The following is a 19,523-nucleotide window of genomic DNA, read 5'->3' as shown; positions in this document are numbered from 1 at the left end:
TCTTCTTTTCCCTCTGGTATCTTAATTGGGTTCTACTCATGGTGAATGGCACTGGGGTGACCACTGGGCTCCCCTGTCATTTTTGGAATTATAGTGCCCACCACCCCATTACCTTGGAGCATCACCATTCTGGCAACTGGAAGGTATTTCTCTCTTCATGCTGTGCCTTGCTTCTGTAGGCAGGTTTCTTTATCAGGACTTCATTTGATCTTCTCAATGTTCTAAGACTAGGACCATCTTTCTGTATCTCACATACTTCTGAGTAAGAAATAGCTACCATTTTGCTGTACTGCATGAGGCTGGGGATGTTTAGAGGAAGTGATGTGACCTCTCAGTCTCTGCTGAGTGGGGTTCTGTGTTCAGCATAGGGTCTCATAGGAAGTCATTTACCCAATAAGACAATGTACCATAAAACTTCCCTTCTACAAAGAGGAACAACAAACTATGTTATAGATGTAGAATTTTGAACCAAAGCAGATGATCAAGCCAACAAGAAGGGTATAGTTTTTTCATAATAACACTAGTCACAGACATCTTGCAAATGGTTTCCTGGGAAGCTACACTTTGCAAAACCAAAGGTGAACCTTTAGTATGTGCCTTGGGAAAACTAGGAATTTTCTTCAAATAACCAAATCATCAGTACCAGGGAAATAATATTCCAGAACAGCATAGTTTTACATGTGACTAGCTGAACACACAAAAGCAAAGTTCACAAAAAAAAGAAACTTGTGTGTGTTTTTTTATGTTAGACCAAGGTTTTTATACCACTTCAGGGAACAGAAATTGAAGCTCAATAGTAATAACTAACCTATGTGAATCATTTACCTTTTTCCAAGAAGCCCACCTCGTTTAACAGTTACCACATTATTATACCCACAATGCCTTAATGCTGTTTGGTATAGTTGAGTAAAAAAAGTTTGATACGACTCAGAGTTTGATATGACAAATTCTGAATTGGCGCATCGCCATCTATGTCAGATTGTATTTTTCAAGGATGACCATAACCATCTCTTCCAACCCCTATGTTCCAGAATGTTGATACTCAAATTTCAGAGGTGTAGTCTAATTAGGCTCCACTTGAAAATGAGTGGACTTGTGACCTTTATGTAACCAAATGAATGTGGCAAAATGACAAGGTGTGACTTTAGAAGCTAGATCTGAAAAGGTGATAGGATGCTCACATTGCTTGCAGGAATGCTCTTACCATATAAGCAACCCAGATATCCTAAGACCACTGTTTTATGAGGAAGCCAAACTACCCATGGAGAGAATATGTGGAGAACCTCTGAGACAATACAAACATGGAGAGAGGGAGAGAGAGAGAGAGAAAGAGACAGAGAGAGAGTCAGCCCTTATATTCCCCAGTAGGTGTACCACTGTAGGCAATGTCTTAGCACAAACTTGTGAGAGACCCCAGGACAGAATTGCCCAGGACAGCCCTTCCCAAACATCAGCCCCACAAAACTTAGTAACCTAAGAACATGATTGTTCATGGCATTAAGTTTTGAGGTAGATTGTTATGTCACAATATTAATTGGACTAACATCTGGTTACCTTGAGCAAGTTACTTAGGAAAACTTCCTTGCTTACAAAAAAGGGGTAGTGATAAATAATTAAAGAAGTAAATATTATGCTAGTCCACCAGGTAAATTACTGCTAATAGCAAGGCCCATCCCTACAGATGAGTTTGCTTCTTCCTAATCCTGCCCTCCTGCCCAAGTTTTCTATGAATAAGCAGTCACTTGCTTTTATTAGCACTAGGACAAGGTCATTAAACTTCTAGAAATTTTGGATTCCTTAGACAAAACACTCTATGGTTGAAATGAAGTTGAACAGGTTTCTTTTCATTAGTTCACAGAGAGGAGATGTGACCTGCTATGGTTTCCCCGCAAAGGCCCATGTGTCAAAGGCTTTGTCTTCAGCTCATGCTGCTACTTGGAGTGGTGGGACCTTAGAAGGTGTAGCTGGTTGGAAGGCAGTTAGGTCATTGATGGTATGCCCTTGGAGAGTTACTGAAAATCTAGATCCTATTATTACCCTCACTTTCACTTCCTGGCTGCTATGAAGTGAGTAAAACATACTCTCTACCATAATATACTACTTTTCCACAGATCCAAAAGCAGCAGGGCCAAGCCTGTTGGACTGAAGGCTTCAAAACTGTGAACTGAAATAAATATTTCCTCTTTCTAAGTTGATTATCTCAGGCATTTTGTTACAATAATGGAAAGCTGACTCACACATGGCCTAACTGGATTATGGCATGGAAGAACATAGTGAACATGAAACATATTATTTAAAAGAAATAATACTTAGATACACTATTAGCCACTGACACCTAGGTTTAAATTATGTCACAAGATTAGTTGCCAAAGACTTCACACCAACATAAGAGCTTTGCTTTGAGATTACAGAATTGGAGTTAGGTATCAAATATATATCAGCAGTGGAATACAGCCAAATTGATTCATGATAGTAAGTAAAAAGGCTGAATTGAAGGTAATTTCTGATCATCTTGCCTAGTGGATCCCTCCAGTTTTGTTAGATCCTACTCCATTTACTAAAATCTATGTAGACTACTTTTTTAGTTAATTTTTTTTCTTGTGTTGATCGCAAGACCTGATGAGAACAATGTAGAGGAGGAAACATTTATTTTGACCCACTGTTTCAGAGGTTTAATCCTTGATCAACTAACTTCATAGCTCTGGGCCAGAGATGAGGCAGAAAAACATGGCAAAAGGGAATGGCGGAGGAAAGCAGCTCAGAACATGGCAACCAGGAAGGGTGGGGGGAGATAGAGAGAGAGAGAGATAGAGAGAGAGAGAGAGCGCTTTGCTCACCAGGGTCAAAATGTAAACCCAGGGCTGGGGTTGTGGCTCAGTAGTAGAGCGCTTGCCTAGCACGGGAGAGGCCCTGGGTTCCATCCTCAGCACCACATAAAAATAAATAAATAAAGGTATTGTGTCCAGCTAAAAAGTAAATATTAAAAAAAATGTAAATCCAAAGCTACACTTCCAGTGATTAACTTCCTCCAGCCACAGCCTCCCTGCCTAGAGTTACCACCCGGTTAATACGGATCAGTAGATCAATCCACTGCTTAGGTTGAGATTCTCCTAACTTAATCATTTCACCTCTGAACATTTCACATTGTCTTACATATGAGTTTTTGAGGGACACCTCATATTCAACCCATAACCAATACCAATGTGCATGTATCCTCAGAATGTTTTGAGATGGACCATTTCTCAGCTTTCTTCTTTTTCATAAAGGTCCCATGTCTTATCTATCAGAGGCATTTCTTTCTGTATGCAACATTTATGTTTCACATGTCATTCATAGCAGGTGACTTTGCTTTTGCCTTACTACTTCTCTTTTAGCAAAATGAAGTTTTAAAACTTTATTTTTCTTTGTGAAATTGACATGTTTGTGATTTTAAAAAATGAAAATCCATGTAATTAGATTTTTTAAAAGCTGCAATTTAGTGATTCAACTAACCAAAGACAGATATTATGAAATATTTTTGTTTTTATTTCTAATCTTTTCCTTTTGTGTGCATAGATTTTAAAAGTTTAATTATTCTTCTACCAGTTTTCTGGAATTTAATTCTAGGGAAAACTTGAATTCTTAGAACTTGGACACTGAATAAAATCCTGGATCTCAAAATGATTTTCTATCCTGAACTAGAGAGAATCCATCCCCATCCAGAAGGAAAAAAAGTCTTTTATGAGTATGTGATATTTGAGTTGAGCTCTGAACTGTGAAAAAAGACCTAAAGTAAGCACTTTCTAGAGTTGTCACCCAATATAGTATCTACAAGTTGCTATGGTTTGGTTATTTAAATTTAAATGAACTAAAATTAAGTAAAATTTAAAATTCAGTTCTTTGGTCACACTAGCCACCTTTCAAGTGCTCAGGAGTCACACGTGGCTAGTGGATACTGTATTGGACAGTGCAGATGGACCATTACACTGTCACAGAAAGTTCTTTTGTATACCACTACCTTATAGCAGGGTTTTTCAACCTTCACACTATCGACATTTTGGGCCAAGTAATTCTTTGTTGTTGGCAGAAGGGGTTGTACAGTATATTGTTGGAAGATGAGGAATACCTTGGTCTGTACTCACTAGAAAATAGCATCGAACAACATACTGTCAAAAAATTATCATGTTCTATGTTTTTATATATATGATCATTTGAAAGTACAATCAGACAAATAATGAGCATCATTTATAGACTGGGGACATTTAAGAATGCAATAAAATTCTAGTCTTGTAAGAATCTATAATCTAGTTACAGAAGTAAGACAAACACATTAAACACAAAAGCAATAAAAGATAGTAGATGTGTGTAATAAAAGACCAAGTGATATAGCGTAGACATAACTATCATTGAACTTCAGGAAATGAGCTGAGAGAACAGAAGGAAAGCCATTTGATTGCATTGTCTCAATTTACAAATCTAGGACTGCAAGGGATTATTAGCCAGCTGTGTAAGAAGCAAAACAGGGCCCAACAATCTTAAATTTCAGGCTAGTGCTCATTCACCCACTCAGTCCTCTTAATAATTGAGCTCCTATCATGCCTAGGCACTGTGCACAGGCTGACTTCATGAGGCACAGGTGATAGAATGCCCAGGTTCCACAAAAATAAAATAAAATAATTATTTTTAATTGAAAAGAAAAAATGAATTTTAGGTGACAGAGAAGTTTTAATACCTGATATTAATATATTTGTCTTTACATAGACATGATTTTTTAAGACTTTTTATGGTGCAAGGAGCCCAAGAAGGCAAAAGTGCCTCAGGACCATGCAAGTCATAAAGCCCCAGGCACTGGGGAAAGATAAAATGGTGAATGAGGCAGACAAGGCCCTGCTATTATAGAACTTTTGTTTTCTTAATGGGACAAACACATAATGAGCCAATGAACAAATCAATAAGGGAGATAATTTCACGTAGTGATAAAAGCTGTGAGAAAATAAAACATAATTTGATAGAGAACTGTGAAATGGGGATGTTCCAAAAAGTCCTTTATGAGTATGTGATATTAGAGTTGAGCTCTGAACTGTGAAAAAAGACCTAAAGTAAGCACTTTCTAGACAGAAGGAACAGTGCAGGCAGAGACACTGAGTCAGGAATGAGCTTGGCAGAGCAAGGAGCCCAGAGTCCTGTAGAGCTGGAATGTAGAAAGGGAAGAAAGAGACAAAAGAAGTTCAAGTATAAGGGGAAGAACTAGCAGGGAGGCTGGGCCTTCCAGGGGCCATAGAGTCATTGCACACAATGGCAACCCACTGGTGGTGTTCAAAGAGGGGAAAGGCAGCATCTCACACATACTACACGATTGGCCTGGGCTTAGCATGGAGAACGGCTGAAAGGTGGGGAACAGAAGCTGTGCATTAATGCAGAAGAATGATGATGACCCTTAGGCCAGGAGGGTAGCAGTGGAGGTGGAAAAGAAGGGATAGATCTGGAATCTATTTTGGATGTAATGTGGCAGGAATGGATGTGGAGAGGGAGGAAAGGAAGGTATCTGTGGGGACAGGTGCATGGAGTACTGATATATGGCATATGTTAAGGGCATCTGAATGGCAGGCCACTCTCCTCATGCTAGGCATGAGTGGCAGACCGCTTACCCCATAGGCACAGCCCTGGGCATGAGGCCATGGGTTGCAATCCATGTGCTTGCTCCACAGCCTGCTGCTCCATTAGTCTCCGCAAGGGCAGTTAGCAGAAATTGCATTGCTGGCTGCCTGTAATGTGCTTTAGCTACTGCCTGAGTATATATACATGGTAACTGCGTAATAAAATCAGACCTGTTTCCTTCTTGGTCTCCAGAGGTATTGATTAGCGACTCCCTCAACCACACTCTCCTCTACCCTGTTCCATGGACCTCCTCCCTGGACGAGAGAGCGCCCACACAGGTATCCAAGGTAGTAAGCCAGCAAGGTCTTTGTAGAGGAGATAATCATGCAATTTCAAATCACTTCATAGAGAAAATAAAACAATGTCTTTCTTTAACTTGAGAGCTAGATTATAAAATACACTGGAATTAATGTAATAACCAATTGCAAATATTTTTAATCTATTGGTATTTGAAAGTTATTAAAGGAAGAGTAATCTTGAGGTTCACATCACTTATGACTCAGAAGATGCATTGCATTTATAAGAGTACATTTTATTGAAACTATTTTGTGGATAAATGAGCCATAAGGGAAAGTTCCATTTTTAATAGAAAGAGTACTCAGAAACAAATAAAGATAATACACAAAGATAAGAAGGACAATTTAAATAGGTATTTCATGACACATTAATATAATTTATCAGCATTAAATAACACAAAAACATAAATAGCATAATTTAAACCTATTATGTAAGAATTAAACAAAATAGAACTGGTAATATGTTTAAATTAATAGAATTTTACTTGTGAGTGAAATGTGAAAATCAAATTGCAGGAATAAGTGATGAAGTTCAGAATATATTAAATGTTTCCAACACCCTGATTTTAAAACATAATTAATGCCCAGTTCATAGAATGATTGAATAAAATAAGGTATAAACAGGTTTCATAGTCTAATATATAAATTAAAGTATTACTTTACACAGAAGTGTTTCAAAAAGTTTAGATAACTAGTTATAAAATCAGTTTATATCAAATAAATTTTTGGGAGAATAAACCAGATTGCAGGTCAAGTTTGACCACCTATGAAAGCAATCAGTCCTTAAGGAATGCTAAGACTAGAGTGTTGGATTTTAGAGAAAAGTAAGTCATGCTTCCATTATACTTAATATGCTGATAATTCAGAGAAAAGATAGAATTCAGTCAATCCAATGTGTTCCTTTGTGATTATGTAGACCATTAAACTTTCAGAAAAAAAGGAAATAAAATGAGAGACTGGCATAAGGCTACCAACTTTTCATTTATTTGTATTAAAAAATAAAATATCAAATGATTATCATCATCTATTATTTTTACAAAAAAGTTCTTGAAAGACATTTTATGCCTTGTATTTATTTTAAACAAGTTTATCCTATTGTTCCTATTTTTCTACCTTTTGACAAACTATTGAATATTTATCATAAGCCAATTAGCAATTGCTGGGGTGTATGCCCAGGGGCAGAGAAAAATTCATCCAGTGCTCAGGTTTCTTAAGTGATGGGAAGTTTACTAAGGACAAATCACTGGATGATACCTTAAATTTAAAAATAAAGAGATAAGTTTGCTTAAAATTGTAAAATTACTACAGTACTTCTTATATAGCTAGCTAATTCTTTTTGGAAGAATGGATTTCATTGATATAAATTTTTATTTATATGCAAATATTATTATACCAAGTGCAAATTGTTCTGTTTATTAAAGTGGTTTAGGTAGGATCTCACAGATCATATTATGTTGTTTTAGTCAGCTTTTTCACTGCAGTGACTGAAGGACCTGATCAGAGCAATTTTAGGAGAGGAAAAGTTTATTTGAGGGCTCACAGCTTCCTAGGTCTCAATGCATACACAGCTGTCTTTATTCCTCAGGTCTCCAGGTGAGACAGAAAAACATGGAAGAAGAATGTCGCAGAGGGAAGCAGTCCATATGATGATCAGAAAGCAGAGAAAGACTTCACTCACCAGATACCAATATATACCGCAAAGTGACTGGTCCCAATGCCCCACCTCTTCCAGCAACACCCCACCTGCTTCAGTTATCAATTAATTCCATCAGATGATTAATTCACTTACTAGGTTAAGGCTCTCGTAACCCAATCATTTCTTCTCTCTACCTTGTTGCATTGTCTCACACATGAGCTTTTGGGGGGTATCTCACATTCAAATCATAACATATGGTGGAATATAGAACTATGCTAGGGTTACCTTTTAAAAATCTGTAGATATTTTCATAGTTGAGAGAGTCTCCTACCATGAGAATATTTTGTATTCAATTATTCTGTTAGCAAGCATCAATCCTATGTCTCCCGGGCTACCCCAAACTGACATAACTCATCATTGGTGTAGGAGGAGAGTCAGGTAGCAGGAAGAAGATGCCTAGAGGGCCCAGAATCAGAGAAAAAGATATGGTTAGCGTGGATTCCACAAAATAAAATAGGAGGTGGCATTTTATCCAAATGCGAGTTAAAAAGGAGTAGTTCTGAACTTGACAAGGGTATTAATAGAATCTCATAATGAAGATACAAGCAATAAAGAGGTTGTGAGAATAGAGGCTTCTGGGAATGACTTTGAAAAGGACATTTAAATCCTTATTATAAGTTCAAAACTAAAAGAGAGATTCTGAGCTCTATTTTCTCCCTCTCCTCTTCTTCTTGCTGCTTTTACTCTTTAGCCCAGCTAAGGAAAATGTCTTCTGATATAAATTTGAGATCAGACAATTGAGATTTCAGAAACCATGATTATTCTGAATATTGTAATATGATAGGCAATTAAAATAAGGAATACAAAAATGTTAAAATTTATTAACTCTGGCTAAAAGATTGCAAGCATTTTTATTATTTTCGGTTGTCTTTTCTGTGTTTTCAAGTGTCCTACAATAAGCATCAATCACAGATACAAAAAATAAAAACTATAAATGAGAGAAAGAAAAAACCCTACCAGCATGTGCTATTGATGCAATTGAATATAAAAATATTGTAGTGAAATTAGAATAATTTTCCACAAAATCTTCTTATTCGAAATACCAATGGAATAGTGTCTAAGGCTAGAACAGAAAGGTGCCTGGTTCATGTTATAAAATATTTACTTCATCAAAGGAAACCTATAGAGTTTTTATTTATAGAACATTCTAGGCATTTGAAAAAATTGCACGTAGTATACTAAATCCATGTGACATCACAAGTCTTAAAAAAGGCAATGTGAACCATGGTTAGGTTTGCTTTATTAAGTGGAAAGCATTTCAAGGAAAATGATGGGGAACAAATCCAATACAATGACCTTTTCAATGACTTCCTTGGAAAATACAACTCTAATATAAATAGAATGTATCAGAGGCATGAGGAGCCATTGAGTTTGGGTTGAATGGTGCAATGGGGAAGACTTTCCAAAAAGCTCCTTCATTTTTCGCAGAGTTCCCTGAGTCTCCAGCATCTTGGTCAATGGATTATATTTAGACCAACTCTCATTAAGGCTATGTCGCTGCTGCTTCTGTAGAACATTCTAGTCATTTGAAAATTATTCGAGACATTTACAACCAACTTTAAAGATGGATTGAGCTAAAGGAAATAATATACAGCTGATATCTTCTAGAGCCCTGTGGCTTTTATTTCTTTAAAGCACTATATTGGATTTTAATATAAAAAATGTCTTTTCCAGTGAGTACCCTGAAAGACCCAGCACTATGGTTATATTTAATCTAAGCCAGTATTAAGTGGAGGTGGAATTTGGGTGACTAACATAATTATAAAAATTTTAAAGACGTTGACATCAAAAATACGTTAATGTTTTCAATCTCTTTATTCTCAAAGTTAATTGTTCATGACATGAAATGTCCCCATTAAAAAGTTAATTTTTTTTTGGTACTTTTTTTGCAGCAAGATCATTAAGTGCTTAGCAGCTCTACTTGTATATGAGTCTGTGAAAGATGACTGGGCTGATTTGATTCTTTCATTTAGGAATTAATGTAACAGAAATCCAATAGTCTCAAATGTAGAGGCCAGGAAAAACGTAATCACACATGTCAAAAACATAAATGACAATTCTGTACAAAAAAAGAAATAATTCCAAACTCATGGGATTTCATCACAAATGGCAAATCACACAGCCTTGCTTCCATTGTGATTGCTAGCCATTAGGAAGTTCACGAGTTCTTTACTGTGGAAGTCTGGCCTACAGACCATTCTATTTCAACATTTTTCTCTTGTGATAAACAATGAATGGTTATGTGCAAATACATGGCACACCACTCACCAGGGGCTCACATTCCCCATGGGCTGTTACTACCTTAGCTTTCTTTTCTTCTCAAGCAAAATGGGATACAACACTCACATCCTCTGTGGAGAACACTGAATCTACTCAAAATTACTTTTTAATTAAATAATTTACATTTTTCATACTTTAAACTATTTCTGTCCTTATAACTCCAAACCAATTGTTACTGTGGGTGCTGATATTCTCATTGAGAAGTGCTACTTTGTGAAATAACTTCATTTGATTTAATCCCTTGCACAATCTTGGATAGTAGAAACCAATTTTATCTCTGTTTTATAGAACAGAAATCTGAGGCTTGAAGAAGTTAAACAACTTGTCCAAATGCATGCAAATATCTTTTGCATAGTTTTAAAAACCTATTTCAATTGTGATTTTGGATTTCTTTTTCTTTCTTTACTAAGTGTATGGAGAATTCAAATTTGTCATCCTAGAATCTCTTTGGTCTGTTTGTCATATATATAGATGTTGATGAACCTTTATTTTCTTCATTTATTTATATGCAGTGCTGGGAATCAAACCCAGTGCCTTACATATGCTAGGCAAGTGCTCCACCACTGAGCCACAGGCCCAGGCCATATACCAGTATTTTTGTATATTTAAAAAAGCAGGTAGCACCTCCATATTCTTAAATGTGTTTTTTGGGTATAAATCTGCCTTCTCTAGTTTGGGCAGGTTTCCTTAAAGCTTTGCTGAATTATTTTGGACTCCTAAAAACTTTTCTACTGCAGCAATTGATTTTGTTGTTATCTGTTAACTGTGGGCTAAAACTCAAGAGACAGCAATAGTCATCCCAAGCAAAGAGGCTACTATTGTCAAGTATTTCTTCCTTCAATTGGAAAGATGGAAGTTGATCCTATTTAATTTGATGACTTTAGTTATACTACCCTGGGTAATTACAAATTATAATTTGGAATCAATACCTATAAAAATTAATAGAAGGCAGAAATCTTGGGGAACAGAGTTTTGGAGCTGCTTTCAAGTATCTAGCATCAGTATTCTTATGCAGATGTTCACACAGTCAGAGCTCCTGGCATAAGAAAACCAACATCAGTTTTATACCAAAAAAACCTGTGAAGCATAATTTCCTTAGATTAACTATGTTAGTTTGTGAATATGGGGGATGATTAACTTTGCTCATGGAAGACAGATCCCTGTTGTGAAATTAATAATTTTCTTAGAGCACATAAGTAGAATCAAGGATAAAAATCACCATGATAAGCTAAATAGATGCAGAAATAGACTTTGATAAAATTCAATATCCTTTCATGATAAAAACCCTGAATAAATCAGATATAGAAGGATCATACCCCAACATAAAAGAGGTGACATATGACAAATCTAGAGTCAACATCATACTAAATGTAAAAAAAAAATGAAATCAGGAAAAAGACAAGGGTGTCCATTCTCATCACTCTTATTTAACATGTACTTGAAATTTTATTCAGAGCAAGTAGTAAGAGAAAGAAAGAAAAGGGATACAAATATGAAAGAGGATGTCATATAATTCCTGTTTATAAATGGTATGATTCTATACTTAGAAAACTGTAGCTTCTCAATAATGAACTTGCTGAGAAAGAAATCAGAAAAGCAATCCCATTCACAACAGCATAAGTAGTACAACAGAACAATAAATATATGAAAAAATGCTCAATATCTTTAGCCATCAGGGAAATGCATACCCAAACCACACTGAGATGCCGTCTCATCCCAGTCAGAATGGCTATTATAAATATGGCTAGGAATAAACCTAACCAAGGAAGTAAGAGACCCCTGAAATTATAAAAAATCTGAAGGAATTGAAGAAGACACAAGAAAGAGAGAGTGTCTATGTTTGTGGATTAAGAGCATTAATACTGCTAAAATTACCATAACAACAAAAGAAATCTACAGATTTAGTGCAATTCCTACCAAAATATTAATGACAATCTTCACAGAACCAGAAAAAATAATCCTAAAATTCATATGGAAGCACAAAGCAATCCTGATCAAAAAGAGCAATACTGGAGGAGTTGCAATACTTGGTTTAAAAATATACTACAGAGCCATACTTACAAAAACAGCATAACATTGACATAAAAACAAATACATACTCCAATGGACTAGAATAGCGGACCCAGAAATAAACCCATACATATATAACCAACTGATTCTTGACAAAGGTGCAAGGACATACATTGGCAAAAAGACAGACTCTTCAACAATTGGTGATGGGAAAACTGATATCCACTTGTAGAAGATTGAAATTGTACCCCTATTTCTCACTCCATTCAAAAATCAACTGAAAATGAATCAAAGATCTTAATGTAGGATTGGAATCTTTGAAACTGCTAGAGGAAAACACAGAAGAAGCAGGTCAAGTTATTGGCACAGGCAACAATTTCCTGAACAATGAAAGTAAGAATTAACAAGTGGGGTTACATCAAATTAAAAAGTTTTTAAACAAAAAGGAAACATTCAACAGAGTAAAGAGACAGCTATAGAACAGGAGAAAATATTTTTGTTAGTTATTCATTTGACAAAGGATTAATATCCCAAATATGTAAAGAACTCAAAAACTTAATAACAAAGGAACAAGTAATCCTGTCAAAATGGGCAAATGATCTGAACAAATATTTCTCAAAAGAAGTAGTACAACAGAACAATAAATATATGAAAAAATGCTCAATATCTTTAGCCATCAGGGAAATGCGTATAAACCACACTGAAATGCCGTCTCACCCCAGTCAGAATGGCTATTATAAAAAACACAAGAAAAATAACAAATGCTGGTGAGGATGTGGAGAAAAACAAACTCTGTCAGTTGAAATGAAAATTAGTGCAGCCACTATGGAAGACAGTGCAAGGTTTCCTTAAAAAAAAACTAAAAATAGAACTACCTTATGATCCAGCTGCACTACTTCATGGTATTTATTGGAAGGAAATGAAGTCAGCAACATACTTTATATACAACCAGAGATATGAAAAATTGTGCTATCTAAGTGTAATAAGAATTGTAATGCATTCCACTGTCATTTATTAAAAAAAAAAAAAAAAAGTAAAAGCCCTACCATGCTCAGGACTCAGACTTTGGGAACCATCTTTCTGGGCTGTGCAACCACTAAAAAAAATGAAGTCAGCATACAAAAGAGAACCCTGCATACTCACGTTTACTGTGGCACTATTCAAAATAGCCAAGACAGGCAATCACTCTTTGTGCCTGTTGACAGATGAATAGATAAGGAAAATATTGTATAATATATAATTGAGTATTATTCAATCATAAAGAAGCATAAAATCATGTCATTTACAGGAAAATGAATGGAAACAGAGGGCATCATGCTAAGTGAAATAAGACAGACACAGAAAGACAAATATTGCATGTTTCTGTCATACGTGGAAACTTTAAAAAAAAGAAAGAAAGAAGAAGAAGAAAAGAAAGAAAAGAAGAAAAAGACCTAAAAGTAGAAGAGGAATTATTAGAGAAGGAAATCTGGGAAGGGAGGAAAGAGGAAAGGTCAAGAAGAGGTAAAGGGAGGATCATAATTTAAAGTACGAGATATGCATGTATGGAAATATCACAATGAAATGCTTCCATTTGCATAATTAATATATGCTACTAATTACAACAATAATAATAAATCCCTATTGCACAGGGACAAGGACTCTTTCCCCCTTTTAACTGTGACACCAATCAATTTTAATGTGAACTGTAATTCTTCATTGTCCTATAATTTTCCTAAAAGCTTCCAGATTGGAAAAATGCTGCTCAAGCTGACGGCTTCTCTCTCTCTTTGTGTACTTGCACAGCAGGCAGATGTAGAAGTGACAGAAATGTGTCCTGTTTCATTACTTAATCTTTTTAATGGATATCGTGCTAAAAGATACTGTCTCTTTATTGTACAAAGCTGGAGAGAGGCCCTTCTTGCTGTCATGGTTACATGTCAGTGCTGGAATTTTAAATTGAGATGCATTATAGTTGGGAAGAGCTCTTCTACAAATCTCCGCTTAACACTATCCCTGTCATTGATAACTCTATGGAAGTCGAGATCTATTTCAAAATGTCTAATCCAGTTTCCTTGAAGTGATTATGAAGTTGCTGGATGATCAAGAGAGGTATAAAATTCAGTCATTTGAGAATGAAATTGTCTTCATTTGTTCTTTTCAGTAAGTACCACATTTTTTTTGTAATTTTTCAGGAAATATTAACTATTTCAGTAAATATTTCCCAGAAAGCTCAATTAATTCTAAATCATTATTATTATAAACCCTGAGATTCTTTATAAAACTGAAGCATTCACTGAAATGGCATCCTATATACTGTTAACCAATTGAATCCCTCAGTTTTGGTAATACAATATTTCTTAAAGCTCTCGCTTTTGTTATTATCTACAATTCAATGAACTTTATCTATTGGGGTACTTAATAGGTATGAAAATCCTAAACAATCAATTGGACCTAATGGATCCAAATATATTTCTGTTTAGGTAAAAATTTTTGAATAACTTATCTGAAAACAGCATTATGACAAAATTATCTTGAAGTATTTCTGAAGAGTTCTATCTTTACTTCACCTATGACAAAATTCAGTATCTGTCAATACTACTAAACAATAAGAATATTTTTTTTAACTTTAAGATTCCCATTATGTCCCCTTGAAAATGAGCACATTAGCCCAAGGTTTGACAAAAGGAAGTGAATCAGAAGGATTTTAGAAATGTTTAGATTCAAATAAGGGTCTATATTTTTGTTTATATGTTCACTGCAGTGATAATGCAGTATTTTATTTTTATTTTCAAAATAAAAATGGAATTTTAGAGAGGAGAAAGCAATATGAGCCCAATTATAACTATTATTCCCTTGAGAAGGACTGTAGAGTTATCTTAGGGTTAGGTATACTGCAACATTAAGAACTTATATTTTTGTTGGAGCTGCAGAGAATACAGTTAAAAACAATATTGCTTTGGCAATCCGATAAACAAAACTTTAAAAACTTTTGAATGTGGATGAGTATGTTTCCTTCTCCCAAACTGGTAAAACTTCCAGATAATCATTTGTGCTTTTTAATTTTTAAAGACAATGCTGTGCTTTGTTTTTTTCTGCCACTTTAACATAGCTTATTTGTATGAGAGCTATGTTCAGACAAACTGGGTAGTAATTATATAATTCAGCAAGTTCTTCCATTGTGACTTACAGACTGCTGATGGACATGGGCCTATTTCCATGGGTTTTATGTTGTTGTTTCAAATATTTTTCTTCATTCATAGACGGACAAAATACCTTCATCCTATTCATTTATTTTCTTGTGATGCCAAAGATCGAACCCAGTTGTGCCTCACACATGATAGGCAAACACTCCATCGCTGAGCTGCAACCCCTGTTTGTTTATACATATTTGAAATAGTGAGACATACCAGTCTTGGCTGCTTTGGGCAACTTCTCTCTGTTTGTTGTGGAGGGCAAGTAAATTGAGGGAGGGAAGGAGACATTTTTTCATTAGGCTCATAAGCTTCAAATTAAGATAATTTTGCCTTCTTTAATAGATCTCTTGAAAGGATAATCAATGAGTTGGGTCTTATTCTCCATGTTATTCTGTAGAACAAGTGTGTGTGTGTGTGTGTGTGTGTGTGTGTGTGTGTGTGTGTGTGTTAACCCCTCCCAAAGCATTATCATAACTGATTTTTATGGTTAAGTTTCATCTATTTGCAATTATCATTATTTTTTTGTTCTACCCTGCATCTCTGAGATTCATCTGGGATCTTGTCCTTTTGCTAAAAGATCTTTCTTCAGTAGTTTCTTCAACACAGTTTAATACAATGATGAATTCTCTATTTTTTTTTTCCTTAGGGAGAAGATATTTTCACTTTATCTTAATTCTGAAGGATATTTTTCCTGGCACAGAAATCAATTGTTTTCTTTCAGTTCACTGGAAGAGATTTTTATATTTTTATGTGATAAGAATTTGTCTTTTATTCTTATTATGCTGTGTTCATGTCTCTTCCTTTCTAACTTCTCCAGAATCTTGACCTAACAAATTTTACTATCTTATATGATGCCAACAATTTCTCCCCATTTTTTATAGGTGTCATCTGAGTAAGTGTTGGTTTGAACTATTTTGTTTTCCATTAGTGAAAGTGGAAGTCTCATTTCTTTTTTATTGTCATATGATCCTACAGTTTGCATCATCTAATATAGCCATTTATTATATAGATAATATTATAAATATAATCATGATTTTTTTCTTTATTTGTTTTGCGTTGGTAACTTTCATTTCCCAGTGAAACTGGCCATATTATATATTTTTCCATATACATACCTGCTACCACCTCCTATCCCACACTCAATATTCTCAATGTTCTAACTTACAACTGAAATGTAAATTGTATGTGTTTAGTTTGATATTATAAATTTCAGTCAATGAACATAGAAAGAATTAATTTTATTCTAACTTAAAATAAATTATTATGGTAGAAGTTAATTATATTTAAGAAAGTGATGTTCTTTGCCAGAATTACTAGAAATAACCTTCAGGTCCTTGTGTTGAGGCAAATATAGTATTTCACACAGATATCAGGTCACATATTTCTTTGAGCATCCCTAATTTAAAAAATATACAAATTGCTTAAAAATGCTTCACTGGTTGAGTATCCCTAATGGAAAATCCAAAATGCTCCAAAATTTAAGACTTTTAGTAAACATTTTGGATTTTCAATTAGTGACACTCAACCAGTAAAGTTTATGCAAATATTAATAAATAAATAAATATTCCAAATCTGAAACATTCTGATCCCAAGTATTTTGGATAAGGGACATTTAGCCTGTATTTATTACTGTTATTGGGGGTGTTGCTGTTCTCATATGTTGTAATCACCTTCCATCCTTGCCCTTCGTCCATATTATATGTTCTGTCAACTTCACTTAATTCGTCATTCACACTGACCAATTCATCTGTCTTCCCTGTGTCTGTGCAGTAGGTCTGCTCCTCGGCCTCTGGCATAGCTGGAAAATCCACCCCAAGGACTTCTTAGCCATAGTTCACTGGACCTGGGGACATCTTTAGTCTTGTGAAATACATTGAATCAACCAAATACTCTCTCCAGAGAGTTGGGAACAGATTCTTATAATTTTTTTTAAAGTAGTGGGATTGAAAAATGACATGAAAATTACTGGGGCAGCCATGTCTTCAGTAGACATAAAAAGTTAATCTGCAGAGAAGGAGTAAGAAAAATAAAATAGATACCATAAAATAAGTGAATAAGTAAGGCCATGCCACTCCAAGATGAAGTCTCCTGCTCATTTTCTGAGTTTTTGCTATGACAGCTAGCTTCAAAAGTCATTGTGATATATTTTTTATCCTTTCATTAAATTTTCCCCCACCCCAAACTATTATGAGGGAGTTTTATTTCTTGCAACTCAAATAATTTTCACCAAAGCAAAACCATTTATCAAATTTGCATTTTGATCATTTGCCTTTTTTTTTTACCATTAATTGCATTAATAAGTGGATTTTTATTACCTCTCTCTTTTTTTTGGTCCTTAAAGTAATTGAGTCAACAACTCATTGGGTTTAGAAAATCCTTTCAAACATATATTATTTTATAACCTTTTTTTCTATTGTAAACTTTCACATAGAGATCCCAAGTGAGATAATATAAAATGCTTTTGAAAATTGCCAAGAAAAAAAGGCATCATAACTCTCTCCAATCTTGATTCAAGCTACCTTGCTTATGATTAGCCACAGATGGAACTAAGTCACAGAGTCCTTAATGTAATCATCTTCTTGAAAGAGCATTTTATAGAATGTCCTGCCAATGGATTTTAGAGATCACTCTAATACCCAGTTTTCCTATACCTTGTGAAGATGTACTAAAACATTCACAATAATCGGGATTTTGATTAATTTTAAATGCATATAGAATTAATCAGCAATACTTTTAAGAACATACTTCTTGGAAATAATTCATGCAACAACTTGAAAATTTGCTTTAAAGTGCCTGGAAGAAAAATCTGGAATTTTGTGCTTTTAAGTAGAGATTTCAGAAAATGTTTCCTTTTTCCTTGTGTACTTGTAAAACTCATGGTAATAAATAAGCTTCAACAGGCAGGGGCAATTGAACTTTAGGGTTTTTAATAAGTAAAAATAAAATGGCATAGCCCCTTCTTTAATTTGCAGAAAGATGATTTAGCAGACAAGCAGTTTACCATCTGTTTAGAAAGACAAATCAGAAACTTATAAAATTAATAACAAAGGCAATAGATACTATGCATTCAGAATCACATGGTCATTGGTAAAATCTAAAGTGCACCCAATGAACTAAGAATATATGGAGTGCTATAGGCAAGAATGGGAAGGGTTAGGGATAACCATTGTGACCTGGAGGCAAATGTCCTTGGGTAAGAGAAAAAGGAATTAAACCAAATGTATATTGGTCCAAAATATGATGTAAATAAATGACATTTTAAAATCAAAAGCAAACAAAAACACAAAATAAGAGACTCAGCTTTCAGGAATGCATAAATTTTGGAAAATCCAGGATGGGAAAGAGTAGAAGAAATGATGCTTTAGAGAATTTGAATATAAACCATAGCAAGTGCAATACCTCCTGAGAGGGTCACTGTGGGGCACAGATGTGTTAGCCTGGCAACAGACAAGTCACCAACAACCAGAATGAAGACCTCCGTGTTAGGTTCAGGGAAGCACAGATATACTCATTCAAGAAATGGCTGCTTTTTTTGAAAGCAGCCTATGTTTGTATTTGTTTAAATTAGATCCTTCTCTTTCTTATACTTTCCACTAAGATTTAACCATAAATCTGATAGATTTCAGCCACTTGGACTTCTAGTACTTAACAAGGTGCCTGGAATGTAGTGGTTACTCATTAAGTGTTTTAAGTGTTTGTCAAATGAATCCTTCAATCTGATGGTTGATTAATTTTAATTGTCAGCTCGATTGGATTAAAGGATGCTCACATAGCTGATAAAACATTACTTATTCTTAGTCCTTCAGTAAGCCCTGCGCCCAGAGCCTCCCTGTTCTGCTGAAAGGAAAACCCAGCTGGCTCTGCTTTGGGTGAGAGGGATTGGACTGCCTCAGGTATGTGTGAGGGTGTTTCCAGAGGAGGTTGGCCTGTGAGTGGGCGGACAGTGTGAGTGGGTATCCGCCCCCAAAATGGGCAGACACGATCCTATTGGCTTGTGGCCCAAATATAGCAAAAAGAAGAAAAAGGATGCGTGAATTTTCTCTCTTCTGGCAGAGTAGCCTTTCTCCTCCTGCCTTTGGATGTCAGAGCTCCAAGTTTTCCAGTTGTTGGGATTAACACCAGCACAATCTCACCCACCCCAACCCCAGCCCCTCACCTTCCTAGCTCTTGAGCCTCCAGACTCCAAATGAAAATTTTACCATCAGCTTCTCCAGTTCTGAGGCCTTTCGATTTGGACTGAGTCACACTGACCAATTTCCTGGTCCTCCAGCTTGCAGATGGCCAGCTTTAGGATTTCTATCTTGGGACTTCTCAGCCTCTGTAATCAAGTGAGTCAATTCCCCTAATAAATTCTTTTCGTATATCTCTGCATATATCCTCTGGTTCTGTCTCTGGAGAACTCTGACTAAGACAATGTGGTTTAAAGTT

The sequence above is a fragment of the Callospermophilus lateralis genome, chromosome 1 (assembly GCF_048772815.1).
Source record: "Callospermophilus lateralis isolate mCalLat2 chromosome 1, mCalLat2.hap1, whole genome shotgun sequence".
In the NCBI taxonomy this organism is placed as follows: Eukaryota; Metazoa; Chordata; class Mammalia; order Rodentia; family Sciuridae; genus Callospermophilus; species Callospermophilus lateralis.
Note: the sequence above shows the minus strand (reverse complement) of the source record.